The sequence below is a fragment of the Ambystoma mexicanum genome, chromosome 7q (genome assembly GCF_040938575.1).
Source record: "Ambystoma mexicanum isolate Mex_15411 chromosome 7q, UKY_AmexF1_1, whole genome shotgun sequence".
Classification (NCBI taxonomy): domain Eukaryota; kingdom Metazoa; phylum Chordata; class Amphibia; order Caudata; family Ambystomatidae; genus Ambystoma; species Ambystoma mexicanum.
In genome coordinates this window covers 879580933-879595474 of record NC_090941.1, presented here as the reverse complement: position 1 = coordinate 879595474, position 14542 = coordinate 879580933, and positions in this window count along the sequence as shown.

Sequence of the window (14542 nt, the reverse complement as noted above, 5' to 3'; positions counted from 1 at the left end):
TCATCACCGTGAGGTTATGGGCGGTGGAATAACCCTGTTGAAACCCACTTTGGAATTTGCAAAAGATGTTGGTTTGGTCCACCCACATCTGCAACTCTGTGAGTATTAATGAAGCAAATAATTTTCCTGAGGTATCTAACATTGATAGAAGTCGATAGTTGTTTGGGTCCATATGGTCTCCCTTTTTAAATACAGGTATCAAGATCGCCGTTTGCCACGAACAAGTTATTTTACCTTCCGTTAGAATCTTCTTAAATAAAATGGCTAACAAGCTGGCCCAGAACTCTTGATGGCTTTTAATTACTATATTGGCCAGTTTATTGGGGCCGGGGGCCCTCAAAGAGTTTAATTGTTGGATCTTGTTAAATATTGTACCATAGGAAGCTACATTGGGCGGTGTCAATTGAACATCACTCAGTGGGAATGGGTACTCTGTCTCTAAAGAGGCGTTCCGATCTTCAAGGAACCTTACCCACTCCGCACCACCAATTGGGTTCACTAATTGCCCTTTCATAGTCCCCCTTGCCTCACTTAATAGTGTCCAAATACTCTGGGTATTTCTAGAGCAGATCATCTGCACTAATCTTTCCCAAGCTGAGTTTCTCTCAGCATTTCTTTTTGCCTTAATGGTTTCTCTGTACTTATTCTTGAGTCTCCTCACATTAGTATAACATAGTTCTGTTGGACGATTCATTTTCTTAGCATAGCGGAGCTCAGCTCTAAGATTCCTCTTACCGTCTCTAATTACCTTATCAAAAGGTAGCTTACTGCCCTCAGTTCTCACCATCAAGCCCATTGGTGCTGCTGCATGCTTACCAGAGAATGCGTGGATCCAGTCCTCTATTGAATTAATGGACATAGGGCCTCATTACACGGTAGGCGGTGAGCCATGGCGCTATTAGCGCCATGGCTCATGCCGGTAAAATACCGGCACCGCCTTGGCGGAAAGGGGATTTACCGCCCCATTCCAAGGTTGGAGGGGCGGTAAATCCCCTTTCGGCCATTGCCCTTCCCCATTCCCATTTCTGCCCCATAGGGCTCTATGGAAATGGGGAAGGCGCTAATTACGCCACCGCAATTTTGCGGTGCCATAATTAGCTCTGAGGTCCCTTAACGGGTTGGATTTTAACGCCTGCAAGAAGAAGGCGTTAAATCCTCCAACCCGCAAAGGGACCTCGTAGTACGGCGGTAAGGGTTAACGGTCACCGTTGCCATTAACGGTGACCGTTAACCCTTACCGCCGTCCATGTAATGAGGCCCATAGAATTGAAATCGGGTAGATTAAAAAATCTATCGGAGGATAAAGCTTCCATTGCCTGTTTCACGTTCTTGTCAGAACATCTAATTCTTATACCCGCTTTATCCACATTTACTTTGCCCATACTCTTCGTCACTGGACCACCAATAGGGACATTCAGGGGGCACAACACAATGGCATGGTCACTCCATAGATTAGGGATAACTTCCATGTCTTCAAGATACAACTGCAATTTAGGCCATACAAATATGTAGTCTAAAGTGCTACAGGAGACACCATTTGTCCATGTGTGCTTATCAGGATGAACACTCAATGTTCTGCCATTGATTATTTCTAATCCCAGTAATCAAAAATGTGTAACCATCCTCGTCCCTCCAACTCATTTGTAGTATGTTGCTTTATGCATTTCTCTTTTAGCTTAGGGTTCAGGGATTTCTCCCCCCCCCGGCCCCGCCATGTAGCAGTTAAAATCGGCCATCACCATTACAGATGAGTTTTCAGACTGTGTAACCCAAGAGGCCAACAGTTCATGCCAGGCCTCTTGCATTTGTTCCCTTATAACAGCACCAGGGGGATTATATATACTAACAAGTAAGCATCTTTCGAGGCTTCCCTCACTTTCATATTCTATTTCAACTGCCATCAAATGAGTTGTTTACAGTTGATCCACCTTGAGACGATTGTATTCACCACCCCAATAAGCAGACCCCCAAATGGTCTACCTCTTTCTCACCTCCTAGCATAGGAGTGGTGAGTAACATAGCCATCTAATATCAGAGGATCCATAGCCAGTGTTTCTTGCAGGCAGATACAACTATATTTTGCAATAAATTAAACTGATCCTTCATCTGATAGTAGATAGGTGAAGCCACTACAGTTCCATGTAAGGATAGTGAGTTCTCAGGAAGTGAATCCACCAACCATTTTAAGACTTGCTGTACATCTACAACATCCACCTTCTTTCCTTTGGGCAGGATAGGGCCTTCTATAACCTTTTAGTCTCTTTCTCTTCAGATATGCAACTCTTCGTTCAGGTCAACATCAATCTCAACGTCCACTGCTTTCAATTTAACTTTGATCTGCGCTGTTGACAAGAACTTGCAGTGCAGGGCAGATACATTGGGATTGGGTCCTTTCAGTGGCTCCACAAAATGGAAATCGTCAGATTTGAGTACCCGCAATTGTGGTACCGAGTACAATCTGACCAGAAATTCAGATCGGGATAACCATTTGTGGTCACCACTTTGATAAAGGTTCTTAATCAAACAGATACGGTTTTCTGACAGTACACTCTGATCTTCACCCAATGTTATTGGTACAGTGACTGCACTATTCTGCTCAGTAGGTGATCGTTGGGGTTTGTCGGGACTAGCCATAATCATTTCTTCTTCCGCCTGGGAATCTGCCTCTAACATCTACGCATCCTCCACCAACTCTTTTGCCTTTACTTGCTCCCGCAGCAGCCAGCTCGTCATGTGGCCTTCTCCTTTGGTGTTTTTTTTCTTAGCTATAGCTGCTCTTTTCTTGGCTTTCTTAGTACTTATACCAGACTGTAACTCAGCTATCTCAGTTGCCCCGGGATAAGGGCAGCCCAAGCTCTCCGCCTCCATATCAGGAACATCCTTCATTGATGCCTTTGCTAAATTGGGAAACGCTGATAATCTACCTTAACCCCCAGAAAGGTTGGATAGTCCATGAGGAGTGGTAGTATGCCTGTCATCCTGCATCTCTCTACCACTTCCCGCAGTGATAGATATGTGTGGAGTCATCCCCCTCTGGATATTTAAACATAATTGAAAGTCAATATCCCCGCCTTCTGTCTGCTCTTTGCTTGTGACTGTAAATACTAAGGAACAAACTTCTATTGCCTTTCCTTGTCACCACAGGCATAGGTGCCCTTCTCCCCCATGTACCCCAGCTCTGATTAGTCACAAAGCTGCCCCTATCTTTCAGTCCTCTGGTCTTAGCCTATGAGGCAGTTAAAAGAGCAGCTGTGGCTGTTTTATAGGCTGCTGACCAGTGCCACTGGGCGCTATGGGGAACCGCGTTTTACGGCGCTGCTGTAGAGAGCAGTATACTCTGTATACTAATTTAAAGAGCAACTGAGACTCAAATCACCAATGGGAGGGTTGCAGGTGGGTGTTACTGTATACTGAAGTTAGCAGCAGATGGTAAAAATGCTGGGCGGAGCCGCGGGGTCTGTGTGGCAAATAAGGGGAACTGCTGTAATTATAGTCATGCTATAAATGACGGGCCCTCTCCCGCTCCCGCTCTCCCACTCTCCAGCAGCCCGCTCACCCTGGGATGCCAGTGGCTAAACGGCCACTAGCATGACTTAACTGTCTATCAGGCTTACCCCTTTAGGCTCAGCCAGAATATTGACAGTCACACACTCATCGCTTTCTCGCAACCGTCTCCGCAGCAGAGGACGTGCAGGGGAGGATCCACCTTCGTATCACAACCCGGCACACTGGTTCATTCACTTACTCCCAGCTGGGCCGGCGCCTCGAGCCTCCCACTGCCTCGCAACCTTGTTGCCTCGCCTGACTGCCTCGTTGCCTCTCGCTGCCGTCTGCCGCCTGGTATCGAGTCGGGATCGAGTCAGAGGAAAGGACCTCTGTATGCAGAACGGCGTGTCAAGCTGCACCTCACCCTTGGCTTACAGCCTGCAGTCTGTCAGTAACCTGAAGGGGCCGCTTCTGACGCAAGACCAAAAAAACACAAACAATTAAAATGCTATTCTCGCTATTATTAACTACAGTTTATCATGGGACATGTACCAGGGGACAGCAATGGAGCTGAACCCCTAAATGAACCCTTAAGAAAAACTATTAAGGGCACTGCTCCAATTATTTACAGAATGAAGGTGATTTACTCACTGATTGAATTACTAACATCCCAAGTCAGAAAGGGATTTATTTACAGAGAGCAGTTTATCTGGAAATTGAACCAGAGGCACTTTAATTTAGAGTATGCAGACTACATGTAAAGCCGACCGGTTTGACTGTGCTGGGCGGCCCAAAGTACATGTTTGCAGGCAGGGCCATCTTAAGCACTTTTGGGGCCTGGGTCATGGACACCTTTGGTGTTAAGGTATTCTTACTATCTGGTTGTGCACCTCTCATTGCGATCAGAACTCATTGCTTGACATCTTGCCTCACAGCAATTAAAATAGCCAATGGTACTTCCTTTCAGTCCCCTTACCCTCTTCATTCTTGCTGTAATGAGAATGAGAAATAATCAACATTTTAAGGCCAACATCAGCAGTGCACGACTAGGCTAAATGCATTCTTGCATAGGTACAGGACACTCTTCATCATTAGCAGCCCAGAGGAAGGTACACCAGTCATAGAATACATCTAGGACACAGGTCGTATGTAAAGTAGTCCAGAATAGACAGACGACTCAGAGTAGCTCCCTCACAGATTGCAAAAATGCTCAAGCAGAGAAAGATGCACCTACCATAGTAAAGATAGTGGATGAAGATTAGAAGCTACCAGGAAGGTGCACACATCCAGACAGATTGAGATTAGAAGAGGGACATGGTTTTCAAGTATTGTTGCCATTATAGAGCAAATAAACAAGTGGCTGTTGTGTACAATATATGAATGTTCCCTATTTTATTAGAGGAAGCAACACTATAGCCAGTGAAACCATGAGTGAAGCTGTTGGGAAGATCATACCCTGAGAACAAAATCACTCTGAAGGGCGACTATTGGGAATGGTTTAGGGATTGGCAATTTTGACAGATTAAATGATATGACCAGGATAACACATTGGTTAAAAGGTTAAACTGGGATTTGCGTCCACTCTGCAATTTCTGCACTTTGCCATTTGCTTTTCTTGTATGTACTATGAACTAAAATAATCCCATTTTATAGATCTGACTAGGAAAGAAGACAAATTACCGAACCTAACATAACTATTTTAAACACAACATGTTATAGAAGCATATTATTCACAATGGGAATGATTCTAGCTTCATTGTCTCCATCATCAAGGGAAGTATAGAGGTACCAATATACTAATTGATGTGATCCTAAACGATTACATCTGGGTTTGTCTTTTGTATTTTAATGCTTTACATTGGCTCAAAATACAGGATTGTGGAATTGTTATTCTTAAACATGTACAAAAACCTTTCAGTTGTACAAAAAAGCTATGTGTTTTTTTGTGCCAAAAGAGCAGACCTTAAAATATGCTTGCCAAAGGCCTGCTATATCTGATCTGCTCTTTTCTGTCCAGGACCCCTTCTGCTGAAATGACCTAAAAAAGGTCAGATGAGGTCATGAATAAGCTAAACAATACACCCAGCATGTGAGAAGCCAACCTTTTCAAGGAATACAGTAAAGTAGAGTCAGTGAAATAAGGTGATTTGTCCAGGATCACTGAATCCTCTGCTGGGGAAGCCAGAATAGAAGCATGAACACTTTGGTTTCACAGTCTTGAATTTGCATACCGTATCACTTCTCAGACTAACACTTTATAGTCTTCATTTGAGATGGCTGTGTAGGTTTTACAAGTCGCCATCTGAAGAAACTAATTTCTAGACCTTTACCATACTGGTGCTATATTTATTTTTTATAGCAACCACAGGTACAGGTACACTGCTGATAAAAGCACCTGTTGTGCTACAAAACAAAGTACACATACCTGCAGATTTATCAACTTTAAACATAGCAAAGGCTGTGTTGGCGTTGCTGGAATGCAGTACTATAATCCTGCAAATTAACACAAATCTCTGCAATTAGTGGTTAACACACTGAGCTATCTTCTAAACCAGTGAGGCACTCACATGTATCAATATGCATTTCAACTTTGGCTATTGCACATGATCAATCTAAGTCCAATAGAAAGGTGAGAATGCTACAGGAATTGTAGTGAAGGCACAAACTATGTGTAGGACAGTGAACACAGAAAGCATTACAGGATGAATTGATCAGAGCAGAACCGTTTGTTACAACAGACAGGCAATAGGTTCAGAGCCTCAGCAACACACCATAACATATCTTGATGTGTGCTATTTACGTTTTTTGATTAATGATCACTAACTTCTTCAGATTAGGTAGCCTTGTGGGGGCCCCCCTCCAAGGTGGGGGCCTGGGGCAAGTGCCACTTTTGCCCTGCCATAAATACGTCACTGTTTGCAGGGCCTCATGATGCATTATTTGTTTGGGGCAGGTGGCCCTTGCCTAGGTCACCTGCCCTCCTTTAGCCCATGCCCAGCACAATTTGGCAACTCTCATTTCCTTAGCGACCCCTTCAATTTTGCATCCCACTTAAAGCACTGGCAGACATCATTCAGCAAATTATTGCAGTGGTTTGTGTTCTGTCTATTTAAATCAAGCGTTCAATTGACAGATATTATGATGAGCATTACTTGGGGATTGCTCAGCCTTTTTTGTCATCGGTGTGTGACCCTTCCCATCCCCCACCTCCCTCATTCGCCTATAGTATGAAGATTCTCAAGTTCCCCCACTGTATAACTTATCAGAGGAAGAGGAAGCTGGAGGAGAATTATCCCCTTTGGGAGCCTGGATCCCCATGATCAGTAAGGCCCAGTACCAGGGTAATAAAGCTCCTAGTTTCAAACTGATTTTTCAGAGGTAGTAGCGGTTATAAGGGATCAGGCTAGTTTGTTCGACCCAGAGCAGGCTTTGACAACGTGATCAAATCTGGAGTGAGCGGTGTTCAAAGCCCTGGTATCGAGCACCCCCGCTGACAGGAGTCATTCGCCCTTCTGGGGAATCTGGGGTGAGCGGTGTTCAAGGACCTGGTATCGAGCAACCCCTCTTACAGGAGTCATTCACCCTTCTGGGGGAATTCTATAGTCTCATACAACCCCCCAACTCCCTTTGATTTGGAGGAATCTCTAAACCAATCTATTGAGGATGTCTCCGACATACTAAATCACTTGGCCTCTATAGAATCTTCATTGGTGGAGTTTAAGAATGTGCTACAGTCCATTATTACAGAAAAGACCATATAAGGAACCTCAAATGGCGGTACTATCCACATTTTGTACAGTATGCACCCCTCCCTGGAGCTTGCTGTTTAGCCAGGGAATTCAAAGCCTTGCAACCCCTTTGAGGCCTTGCTGGCTCATTTACTGAACCACATAGTATTAAGACTGCCATGGACAATAAGAAGATGAAGGCAATGCAAGGGAACCTCCCCCAAGATCATCCAAGGGGAAGCAGGAACCATGAAGACACAACAAAGGGGGAAGGATTTGATAAAAGTGACCAGTGCCCTGAACTTGAAAGGCCCACTTACAACAGAAGCATCTCCCCCTTATTTTATTTATTGGGTATTTATATAGGCATTGGAACATTCAGAGTGGCCAAGTGTTATGCATTTTGATGTACATCATAGACCAAAGAGGAATACAATAAAAGTGAATACAACATATGACATAATTATTGTACATGCCTGACGGTCGTTACAATAATGCAAGAGCTATACATAAAAAAGGAGAAAGGGGATGGGGGAGGATAGGGTAAGACAAACAAGACAAAGAATCCATCATACATGCCTGACAGCATTTTTGATACAGATAAGTGCAGGAGATATGTAGTAAGAGAGGAGGGGGTAGCAGGGAGAGGTACACTAGGCCCAAAGAGCAGAGAGTCTGTAGATGGAAGAGGAAAGTAGGAAAGGGGGGTGTAGAGGAGGAGCCAAATGCCTCTGCCGGAAATCCCTCCCTTATTTTACTTATATGTTGGAAGTCGGAAATTGCGACATGCACAACGCCAGTAATGGTACCTATCCCACGAAGAATCCTCAAAACAAGGTATCGATGGAGAAAGCCCTACATAATGTACCTGCGGAGAAATGACGGTCTCTTAAAGGAGGTTCCTGAAGAAGTGTAAAGATGAATGAAAGAGGAGGTTGGCGACGTCACATGAAGCAAAGATGATGCGCCAAGAAGAGATGTCACGAGAGAAGGCGAATGGACCTTATAGAATCTGATGACAAAATAAAGAGTCGAGTAATATTTCATGTGTAGAATAAAGATTGCACGTGCGTAGAACAATGAGGAAAATGTAAGTTGCTTTATAACTTTACAGATGCTGAAACGCAAGTAGACTAAGTAACCATGAAGGCTGGCTATATGTAGTGAAAAGATTGCAGGCGGTGCCTCCACTATATATATGTGTATAGAATCTGGATGTTCCACATCACATTTTAGCAAACTGGGACCTCAGTGGCAAAAGGGCTGAAAGTGTGGCACAGCAGAGAAAAGCATCTGAAGATGGAGGAAGAATCGAGCAGGCTTGTCTGGCCGAGTGTCAAGGGTTGAGGCAGTCAAGAAACTGGTTATCTATTCGAGAAGATACAATGAACGTGAAAAGCGAGGCAAGATCTTGTTGAGGTGCAATGGAAAAACACTATAAGTGGCAGGTTTATTCATTTAATAGAATTAAATATGAAGGAGCTAAAACACGGTCTTGTGTCACATGGGGTAGATGGAAATAGACTTTGGGCAAGCTACATCGAGACTGAAGATGAGAACGTGCTCGCACTCCCTTCTATTCTCTGGCACAGGGACGAGTGTACTTTGCAAGGCCAAGTTCAAAGACAATTCAAATGGCAGACAGCAGGGGTAATGATGGATGATGGGCTAATTGGCTGGAGGGGCATGGTCAAGTCCACCCACAAGCACCGTGGGTACCAGCTTGAGTGCTGCTAGCTTGTGGAATATTCCAGAAGGGTACAAGCATTCCAACCAATTATAGAAGGGCACATAGCAAAGAGCCTTATAGTTTGAGAGCCAATGAAACGTGTATTTGATGACAATGAAGATGACATGCACTAGGGATGGGCATAGTTATCCACCTGACTATGGAGACCTAATCATAATCCTATCCCCCATAGAAAGTATACCTAGGTGTTCCCCGGAGATCAACCAAAATACCAGATAAGTTTTCTTAGTATGCCACATAGTATGATGTCAGTGATGATGGGGTTTTGCTATAAAAGTGTATTTATTTCATGTAAAAGATTGAGCGATATGCTATGAGACCTCTGTTGATGTCTGTTGCACTCTCTTTTTTTAGACAATTGACAATAAAACAGCTATGGTTTGCCAACTTCTTGAGTCAGTGTTATTATTGGTGTAAGAGTAAATTCTGTATCCCCATCGATCCAATGAAGAGTTACCTCATTAAAGGGGCTGCGGCTTAAGGGGGCTGAGCTACACCGTCCTGGTCAGTAACTAGGAGGACTACTAAATAAGGAGGCTACAACTGCAAAGACATAGATTGGGGTGCCAGGAATGAATACAAAAAAGGATCAGAAAGAGTGCAGTGCATGAAAAAGGGTGCAAGATGTAAAAAAAAGCATCATAAAACGATTTTAAACAGAGTAAGCAATGCAAAATGGATGCAGTGATGTAAAAGGCACAACCACCAAGATTCGAATTTAATTACAGCACAATGCAATGCAACGTTCAGGTGTTAGCGGACGAGGCAGTAGCAAAATAAATTCAGCCAACAATCACATGATCCACAGGGTGTGTGGAGCCAAGTGCTTTCTGGAGCAGGGTGTACCAAGCGGTCACTGCATGGTGTGATGGAGCACGATGAATGGGGGTCAAGAAGAACACAATATGAGTTACAGATGAATGGAGGGTGCAGAGATCTAAAAACACCATGATGCGAAATCTCAATGAGAAAGGGGGACCGAGGAATGTGGAACAGCCACCAGAATATCAGAGCAGAATGGTACAGGGAAACCAGCCAGCGGCCTGGGCGAAGATCACACCAGTGCTCTTACCTTAGACAGTACTTGAAGAGATGGAAATACGCTAAGGAGTGCAACAGAGTCGCTGATAGAGGCCAGATCAGGAAATTATTTTACCAGCAGGAATAAGGGATCACAGTCCTCCCAGACAAGACCAGACAGGGAGAGCTGTGGCCCGTAGAAGGAGGCCCTTTGATGGGCCGGCGATCACCTGCCGGTGAAGGTCCCGGAGAAATATTATGGCACGCAGCCAGTCAGGGCGGAAGTTGGGAGTCACGCGGGCTGAGAAGCTCAGCTGATGTTATTCCCCACACAGGGCGGCCATCCTGGAATAGGCCCAGGCAGTGCAGGAAATCTCCCATCCTGGGGGAGGTGTACGGGTGGGAGGGTGGTGTTGCTTTTAGCAGCCTTGAGAGGAAAAAGGAAAAGGTACAGGAGCAACACGCCTTGAATATATCGCCCTTGATGGGGCCGGTGATCTCCTGCCGTGAAGGTCCCGGAGAAATATTGTGGCACCCAACCAATCAGGGCACAAGTCAGGAGTCACACGGGCTGAGAAGCTAAGCTGATGTTGTTCGCCGTGCGGGATGGCCATTATGGAATAGGCCCAGGCAGTACAGGAAATCTCTCTTCCTGGGGGGAGGAGTGAGGCTGGGGACATGCTGTTGCTCTCAGCAGCCTAGAGAGGAAAAATAAATGTATAAACCTGCAATGGGAAGGAAGGAACTTCGAGGATGGCTGAAACTGTACCCCTAGTAAACTTGGATGGGGGAATACAGTCTTAAAAAACATAGCGCACAAAATCTGGAAGGGGAGGCAAAATGTTAAATCAAACAGAGGTGTGCCCCATATGTCCCCTCCACGGTTGGCTCCAAGGTGGGGTTTGGTTGGTCCAGCAGACCCATGGGTGGCTGGAGAAGGACATATTTAATTTGCACCTTTAAAAGGCTATTACATCAAAATAAACGTTCATATAAGAGGGCTCTTTTAAATGCTTTACATAAGATTTTATGGGTCAGTGAAATCTCCTTTAAGATATTTTCTTCTGTTTGAATTTTATCTGATTGTTATACTGTGGGGGATATGATATGATATGTCATTTAGCAATCAATCAATGAAACAAACAGACTTTTATTCGGTGTAGAAAACCTTCAAGTTATACAGCAATAAAACACATTACAATTTTCTTGGTCAAATTCATAGATGTACAAGTGACTAAAATGTTTTTTTTTTAAAATGGAACATCATCAAATAAAAGCCTTAATTTATGAAATGGCAACAATAATGAAATGCAAGGAAACCAACGAAGTAAATAGACTCACAAAGTAAAACCTTGTTATGTATGGGCCATAGCTCATAAAGCACCACTGATGTTCAGTTGTATAGATACTGGTGGGGAGAGTAAACTCACCTGTACACAAGTGTTTCTGGGCACGACAAGATAAGGAGGGAAGACAGAGGGAGTACAAGACAAACGATCTTGCTAGGCCTTGTGTCATTCAGATTGTGCAAGTGCGCCAACACAATGTGCAGGGGAAGCGAGAGGCGGAACTGCCAGGGAGAGGGAACAGGAAGTGCAATCAGGGCAGAATGCTCAGAGTAAGTGTAGCCAGGGCATCACGGCTCTGGGGAAGTGCAAGGAGGCAGGGGACTGAGGAAGTTACAGTTACATCCCCTAATTGTGCGGTAGGCTCAGAGGAAGTGCAGGGGAGACTGATCATGGAGAAGCCTGGTACACAGTGAGACTCTGAGGGTAGCCATTCAACCAGTTGGTGCAGCAGATAGGTAGGTCAGAAGGTGAGAGAGAGATAGAAAGCAGAGGAGAAAAGGAAGGTCTTGAGCTGCTTCTGGAACTTCAGGTGGTCCGGGTCAGGTTTGAAGGTGGCAGGTAGGCCATTCCAGATTGAGGCACCTGCAGAGAGAGATCTACCCCCACTCTCTGCCTGGAGAAGTGTCTGTGCCTCAGAGAGTTGGAGATGGTTGAACGAAGGGCTCGAGAAGGAAGGTATTTTGGAAGAGAGAGTTGGATGTAGTGCAGGCCCCAACCCCAGAAAGCCTTGTGGATGATACAGAGGGTATTGAACTTGATCCTTGCAGCCACCGGGAGCTAGTGGAGAGATTTCAGGGCTGAGAAGATACAAGCCAAGTCCCTGGGCTTGAGGCCAAGGATAGGTCTTGCAGTCATGTTCTGGATTAGTAACATAGGGTGAAGGCAGATTGAGAAAGAGGCTGTTGCAGAATCAGGCATCTGGAGACACTGAGCTTCTGGGGGAAAGTGAGAAAAGGAAGAATATCTCTGAGGAGGTGCAGCCAGTAGTGGGCCTTTTTGGCAAGGTTTGTGATGTGAGGGGAGAAGGAGAGGGTGGGGTCGAAATTGACACTAAGGTTCTTTGCCTCATAGGAAGGTGAAGGAATTAGGGCCCAAGAAGGGCAGCCACAGTGAGAGAGGGAAAGTGGGAGCAGGGGTCCCAATGAGAAGGAGCTCAATCTTACTGGTATTAAGGCAGAGATTGTTGGAGGCGCACCAATCCTGAATCATGGATAGACAGTCAGGAATGAGCGAGAGAGGAGAGGAGGCTCAGGGCAGCCTGAAAGAGAACTGTCATCGGCATAACACTGAAAGTTAGGGCAGAAGTAGATCAGGTGGGCCAAAGGGACAAAGTAGATATTGAAGAGCTAGGGTGAGAGGAAAGAGCCCTGGGGAACACCACATGTGAAGAGAGAGTTGGTGGAGAGAAAGGACTCAAGTTGGACCTGAGGATGGAGGTCAAACACTCCAGGGCCTGACCTGTGATGACCGGGTTCTCATGGAGTCGATTGTTCAGGATAGCATGATTGACTGTGTCAAAAACAGAGGAAAGATCAAGGTGGATGAGGACAGAAGGAAGGCTGGAGTCAAGATTAGAGAGCAGATACACGGGTGTTCAGGTGAGCAGTTTCTGTGCCTCTGGCTGCTCTTAAGCCAGACTGATTGTCATGGAGACAACCAACAGATTCAGTGTGGAGCGTAAGCTGTGAAATGGCCAGCCTTTCCAGGAGTTGGCCCAGCAAAGGAGTGAATCAAAAATAGTGATCAGGCGATAGTTTGCCTGACCGGTAGGATCGGCAGAAGGCTTTTTAAGGAGGGGTGGACAAGGGAGTGCTTGAGGAGAGAGGGGAAAGATCCAGTGGCGAAATAGTGATTGCAAAAATCAGCCGAGGCTGGAGCGAGCGTGTCGATGTGGTCCTTAATGGTTCTGGAGGAGCAGGAGAGCACCTGTTTGAACAACACTTTCATAGATCAGACTTGTCTAGACATTTCATCAGGTGTTGTCAGTAAGAAAGAGGAGAAATGAGGAGAAGAGGGAGAGGCTGCCGGGGGGGGGGGCAAGGGCAGTAGAGGGAGAGGAAGAGGACAGCAATGTAATTTACAGATCGGTTTTAACCACCCACATTGGATGGCACACTTCATTCAAGAAGGGTGGCATTTTCATTGATGGGTATTGAAGTCTATCTGAATGCAAAGGTTGAAATCTACCACCTGCATGATTCATGGCATGAATCCCTTGTATCGGATAAAGTATTTAAGGTTTGATTGGTTGATTGATACATCATTTATAACGTGCCTATAGACAAGTGTTTCAATGTCAACTGGGTCTACTGGCACTCCTATGAAGAAGGAAGTATTAAGGAAACCTGATATAAAGCCCTGATATCAAGGACCAAGCCGCCAGTTGTAGAACCAAGTGAGGAAACAAACTGTAGGGCAGGCAGCAAATCTTTCATCTCATGCCCAGAAAACAATTTATGGCTGTGTAGCTTTTGCCCCCCTCCCCACCCCTCTTTTATCTTAAATCCTGGAAGCTGAAGATCCAGGCTCCTTGATAAAATTGTTATTGTGGAATGGGTCAGGCACTAAGGGGAATGTAGATAATGGAAATGGTTAACCTTCCTAGGTGCTTACAACATTATTTGCTCCAGGAGACCTGGTGCCAGACCAAGATTATTATAAGGGGATATAATAGCTTCTCCGTCTATGCTGAGAAGGGGGTGAGGGACAGGCCTTCCAGAGGTATTTTAACATTATAAAGAAGTTAATTCTACCTTAAGCCAGTAAGACTAAGCCTGTACACTAAAGATGCTCTGGGGAATGTTTTGAAAGGCGAGGATGGTCAAGTGGAGGTGCTACTAGTAAATGTTTTTGTAAATCTTTTTATTACATTTTTTCAAGAGAACAAGTAAGAACAATAGAGATTTAATACAGTAGTAACGTTAGAACGATATCAATAAATACATTCTTATATGTGTTTTGTCTTCCTCCATCCCTCCACCCCCTTCTGCATCCCCCAGATCCCACCCCAAATGTGTACCCCTCTTTATTATTCAATTTGTAACCCTTTATAATTTTCCTCCTCCCTCCTCCCACTCTCGTCCTTTAAAACGTGTGGATGTCCACTATAGAACGGAAGAGGAAGACAACAAAACAATCAATGGTAAGAGTGAATTGGGAGGAGGGAAACGAGGGAGAAGGAAGAAAAGAAAGGGAAAGAAAGAAAGAAA